Here is a 6526-nt window from a genome sequence, read left to right as displayed (position 1 = left end):
TAAAAATATATGTTGGCTGTTTCTGGACACAGGGGACCTGAATATGTATATAATTTCATAGTGATGATTATAAAAGTAATATATACAATACTAACTGTAAATATAGTAACAACCAAAAGAGGTTAGTTATTGAATTAGCCCATATTTCTTTTAGAAAAAGTTTTAGAAACCCCAGTCTTGGTATTTGATTTATCTTGGCACCCTTAACTGTTGGTAAGGAATCATATACTCACTGCTAGAGACGTATAGATTGGGATTTCTTGCTCTCCTTTTTTTTTCACTATGGCGGAGTAATATAAAGACAACTGAGTTTGACCAACAAACAAAAATTAGTGAGTAATTTCACAATAGGGTTGAAAATTTTGTCTTTACAGAGTGAAAAGAATTCAGATTTTACTCATTCTTTCTTGCAAACAGTGCTTGATTTTAAAAAAAGGTTTGCGCTCACTGCTAAAATAGAGTGTACCAGCTAATGTTTTCAAATCAAGATATCATTTTAGCAGTTTACATTGATGCTTATAAGCAAAGTTACTTTAAAGCACTTTTCAAACATTTGCACTTCTGATGTCAGAATCAAACCAGATAATTCCCTAATTCTTCTTTAATCTAAAGCAGATAACTTCCCACCAGAGAGTAAATAGAACCATCCCTCTCAACCTCAGATGTTGGGTGGACCCCATTTCAAAGCATTTTCTTGCAAACTGATATTGTGTCCTTAGCCCAGGTGTTATGGCAAAGAAAGAGTCCTGGGAGGAAAGTTTTAAAATGAGGAGTTCTGATCTTAGGTACCTCCACAGTCTGTTACCTTCCAAGGTTGCAAGATAAAAAGTCAAACAAGACACTAAAATTCTTAAAGAACCAGGTGTCTTTTTCTAACTGCACTGGCTACATTTTGACTGTGACTAGCTGATCACAGAGCATCTAAAGGAGAAGTTCACGACTGAGCTTCTCAGTTTTCATGCAGCTGCTATGACCTGGTGAACCACATCATTAAAAGCCGTAATTTCCCATCTGTAACCACAGATTCTAAGCTATTCTGAACAATGAATGGATCATGGTGAATGTATCTTTTTTGGTTGTAATTTATTTAACTTTAATTAGTCAATAAAAATAATCATTGCTGAACATAATCACATGTTGAAACAAGTGTACTGTTATTATTATCTCATGTTAATTTATACATAATGTTTAGAAGAAAAGATAACCAAAAACCAGTATTGTGGTAGAATTATATTCATATTTGTTGCTCCTCTATTCAAACTCTCATAGTTTGCTGGCTCCTTCTGAGTACTGAAAAAAGTCATTAATATGGATTGTTTTCTCTATCAGAAAACATGAAAAATGTGCAGCTAGTTACTAAAACTAGATACTTAAACAGACGTAAGTGCAATGAAGATTTGTTAGTTTATTGGCTTAGTTTAGGCAACTAAAAAGGACATGATGTTACAGGCTAAACATAGAAGGAATTTTTAAAATTGGATTTGTGTGAATTTGGGCAAGTCTCAATCTCTCAGAAGTTCTGTGTCATCTGTAAAATGTGGATAGTACTACTTACCTCCTTTGGTTTTTCCATGTGAAATGAAAAGTGCTCTAAAAATTATATGATTCTTGATAAATCATAAGTGGTACTTTTCTATTTCAAACCTACAGGGAACCAGAGTGACCCTGTTATTCTTTCAGCCTTATTCAGGGGCTGCCAACCTGAGTGAGAGGTAAACAGCATCAACAGTGTCCCTCTGCTGATCTGTATGACTAGGGAGTTAACACTTCATGCCACCAAAAAAATGGTCCCTTAGTCATCCGGCAAATTTACAGAAAAACTGCCCTCAAATCATGAAAAAAAATTCAAGGACCCGCTGTTTTGACCTAGAGAACTTCTTTATAACCTTCCCCAGAAGAGTCTCTGTTCCTGACAGGACCAGGCATGCACTGCTGATGACTTTTGTCATTAAAATAATACAAAGCAAAAAAGATATAAAAGTCCTCAGAGAAAATAGCCTTTCCTCTTTACTTGGACCATTCAGACTTTGCATGGGATGCTAACATATCCAGTTTTATAGCTGTTCACTGTAAGATTTAAAATACGAAAGAAATTAACCTGTCTCCCTACTTTCCCCTCCAATCTGTCATGATCAGCCTCAAAAATTGAGCTACTTGAACAGTGGTTGTTAAACTACTTTCTAAAAATCTAAAAAAATTAATTCTAAAATTGCTAAAGTCGTGTGTCTAGCAACCTGGCTTGGTTAGTGTTCCTAATTCATTTGCCAAGAAGCCACACACACAATCACAGGGTTACAAAAGGTCAACACTAGATAGAACCTTCACATAAAAACCATTCCAAGCTTCTCATTTTAAAGCCTAGAAAAGTGAACCCAGAGGAGTTTCACCTAACATCACAGCCTAAGTGTCGGTGAAGATAAGACATTGTTTCCTAACTTTATGATCATGGTTTCCACCTTACTCAGACATATCCAAGAGAAGGGTCTGGTCTTTGGAAAAAGACAGTAATTAACTTTGAAAATTTTTTTTCAAAAGGTGTTCCTTTTTAAAAATCTGTATCTAGAGGAATTTGCCAATTTAAGCCTAGTCAGGCATAGAACACTCCCCAACAAAGAATTCCTCAACAGTCATCACCTTCCAAGAGGTAGATAAGTAAGCTGGCACAGCACTGCCTGTTACTCTAAAAATTGCCCCACCACTGGACAACCCTTCCTGCCCCAATTTTTTCGAGACATCAATGTAACTGCTGCCTGGTGCTTACCATCTGTGTGTCATGGTCTCTTCTAGGCAATGGAACACGTTATTTCATTATTTCACTTGAGCATTATTTCACTCGAGCATCATAGATGTTCCAATGGAAAAGTCCTTGTTGCTGTTTTTCAGTTGCTAAGTCGTGTCTGACTCTTTGCAACCCCATGTCCTTCACAATGTCCCAGAGTTTGATCAAGCTCATGTCCGTTGATATCCTTCTTAAATATCATTTACTCTCTCTGGTCAATGTTTTAGTCCTCTGTCCAAGCATAGTAAACACTGTGAGGTACCCACTACATGGATTCCACGTCAGGAAAGACTTTCTGCCCCCGGTGCTGGGAGTGCTGTCAGCACGTAGCCTTCAGCTGTCAGACCCTTCAGGATTTGCCCTGTCTGCAGAGATTTGCTTCACCCAGGAAGCACCTCCTCATCCAGTGATGGATCAGAGTGAGTATAAAGGCTTGGACAATTCAGCCCAACCTGAAACTGCTATAAAGGGCCATTCTAGTACCAGAGATCCCCATGGCTCAGCCAGACCTGTCACTGGGTCTGCATCACAGACTTTTCTTTCTGCTATCCTGTTTCCTTCTCTTCCAATCCTCCCAAAGGTATTGATAGTAAGGGCACTGTTTAATGACACCCTGCTAACTAAGCTCCATCTCAGAATTTGCTTCCAGAGGAACCTGTTGTAGAGTTGCCAGGTGAAATGCAGGTTGCCCAGCTAAACTTTAATTTCAGATAAAGAACAAAATTTTTTAAATATAAATATGTCCCAGAAATGGCAGGGATATACTTATACTAGGGGCTTCCCAGATGGCTCAGTGGGTAAAGAATCTGCCTGTAATGCAGGGAATGAGGAGAGTGAAAAAGTTTGCTTAAAGCTCAACATTCAGAAAACTAAGGTCATGGCATCCAGTCCCATCACTTCATGGCAGATAGATGGGGAAACAGTGGAAACAGTGGCTGACTTTATTTTTCTGGGCTCCAAAATCAATGCAGATGGCGATTGCAGCAATGAAATTAAAAGACGCTTACTCCTTGGAAAGAAAGTTATGACCAACCTAGACAGCATATTAAAAAGCAGAGATATTACTTTGCCAACAAAGGTCCGTCTAGTCAAGGCTATGGTTTTTCCAGTGGTCATGTATGGATGTGAGAGCTGGACTATAAAGAAAGCTGAGCACCAAAGAATTGATGTTTTTGAACTGTGGTGTTGGAGAAGACTCTTGAGAGTCCCTTGGACTGCAAGGAAATCCAACCTGTCCATCCTAAAGGAGATCAGTCCTGGGTGTTCATTGGAAGGACTGATGTTGAGGCTGAAACTCCAATACACTGGCCACCTGATGCAAAGAGCTGATTCATTGGGAAAGACCCTGATGCTGGGAAAAATTGAGGGCAGGAGGAGAAGGGGATGACAGAGGATGAGATGGTTGGATGGCATCATTGACTCGATGGACATGGGTTTGGGTGGACTCCAGGAGTTGGTGATGGACAGGGAGGCCTGGCGTGCTGTGGTTCATGGGGTTGCAAAGAGTCGGACATGACTGAGCGACTGAACTGAACTGAACTGAACTGGAGTGCAGGATATGTGGGTTCAATCCCTGAGTCAGGAAGATCCCCTGGAAAATGAAATGGCAACCCACTCCAGTATTCTTGCCTGAGAAATCCCATGGACCGTCCATGGTTACAGTCCAAAGGGTTGCAAAGAATCAGACATGACTGAGTGACTAAGCACATACTTACACTAAAAGTTTTATTTATCCAAAATTCATAATTTAACTGGGAGTTCTGTATTTATATTTGCTAAATCTGGCACCCCTAACCTGAAGCGGTCCCAGAAAGAAGTCGCTGATGCAGCTTTGAAGCGGAATCATCCACCACCCTGTTTGTAACAGGGACCTCATGGCTGACAGTGATTGAGCAAAAATAGCCAGTGAGACGAGATGATCCAATCATTAAAGCTTTCACTGGTGGGAAACTGGAATGATGTAGCAGTGGGAATGGAATGCATCAGCTAGTATTATGTATCAGGTGTTAGAGATCATGAAGAAACAGGGAATCAAAGGATCATGAAATCAGGTGGCTCTTGCTAAGGAAAAAAGATAATAGACAGGTGAGAGCAATTGCCAACTGAAAGCTACGTGGAAAGCCCAGGGCCTCCTTAACAGCACACAAAGAGGCTCTTGACTTCTGCAGTGGAAGGCAGAGAAAGCTGAAGACCAGACCGCGGACTTGAAGATCAGCTCCAAAGAAGCTTTTTGCCAAGCTCCAAAGAAAATTCAACTCCCAACAAAAGAAGGTCACCACACCAAGGTGAGGACCTGGCCAGGAAAAGGTTGGGACTCTGCTATTTGGAATGGAGCTATAAGGGTCGGCCGTTTCCACGTTGCTGTTTGTGGTCATTTAGAAATAATGGGGAAATTCAAGGATGCATTAGATCAAGTTTGTTGGCAAATTTATTTTCTGTAAAAGGCTTGATAATAAATATTTTAGGTTCTGTGGGCCACACTGTCTCTGTTGCAACTCCTGAATTCTGCTGCTGTGGCTAAAAAACTCACAAACAATAGGTCAATGAGTGAGCATGGCTGATTCCAATATAGCTTTGTTTATGGACGTTGACATTTGAATTTGATTATTTTATGTGTTACAAAATGGTTTTAACTATTCTTTTTAAAGATGACTTTTAAAAATTAATCTATTTTTGTCTGTGCTGGGTCTTCATTGCCGTGCACGGGCTTTCTCTAGTTGTGGCGAGCAGGAACTCCTCCTCGCAGTGCACAGGTTTCATATTGCCATGGTTTCTCTTGTTGTGGAGCACGGGCTCTAGGCCCATGGGCTCCAGTAGCTGTGGTTCACAGGCTGAGCTGCCCCACGAAGTGTGGAATTTTTCTGGACCAGGGATTCTTTACCACTGGACCACCAAAGAAGTCCTGGTTTTAACTATTTAAAAATGTAAAAACCATTCTTAGCTTGCAGACTGCACAAAAAAGCTGTGGGCTGGGTTTGACCTACACCTAGTTTCAGGTTGCTGAAACCTGATAAAATTTCATGATTTATAATAAATATATATTGGTCTTTGTCTACTTTCTGGCATAGAGCTCCTAGACCTCAAAATTTCCTGTGATGAGAGCCATTAAAGTGTCTTTTGTTGTTAATGAAGTGACTTTTGGAAAGGCCCTAGGTAACATAAATACAGGGACTGCTTACCAGTATAGCCAGCCGTGCTTAGAGGGTTGGAACTTTCAGTCCCAGGGAGGGGAGTTGGAGGTTGAATCAATCACCAGTGGCAAATGATTTAATCAATCATGCCTATATGATGCTGCTGATGCTGCTGCTGCTAAGTCGCTTCAGTAGTGTCTGACTCTGTGCGACCCCATAGACGGCAGCCCACCAGGCTCCCCCGTCCCTGGGATTCTCCAGGCAAGAACACTGGAGTGCGTTGCCATTTCCTTCTCCAATGCATGAAAATGGAAAGTGAAAGTGAAGTCGCTCAGTTGTGTCTGACTCTTAGCAACCCCATGGACTGCAGCCTACCAGGCTCCTCCATCCATGGGATTTTCCAGGCAAGAGTACTGGAGTGGTGTGTCATTGCCTTCTCCCACCTATATGATGAAGTCTCCATAAAAACCCAAAAGGACACGGTTTGGAGAACTTCTACGTTGGTGAACATGTGGAGATGTGGGGGGCGGGGGCGGCATGAAAACTCCAAGTCCTTTTTGTATGCCTTGCCCTATGCATCTCTTCCATCTGGCTATTCCTGAGTTTTATCATTTTA

The sequence above is a fragment of the Bubalus kerabau genome, chromosome 10, assembly GCF_029407905.1.
Source record: "Bubalus kerabau isolate K-KA32 ecotype Philippines breed swamp buffalo chromosome 10, PCC_UOA_SB_1v2, whole genome shotgun sequence".
Classification (NCBI taxonomy): Eukaryota; Metazoa; Chordata; class Mammalia; order Artiodactyla; family Bovidae; genus Bubalus; species Bubalus kerabau.
Note: the sequence above shows the minus strand (reverse complement) of the source record.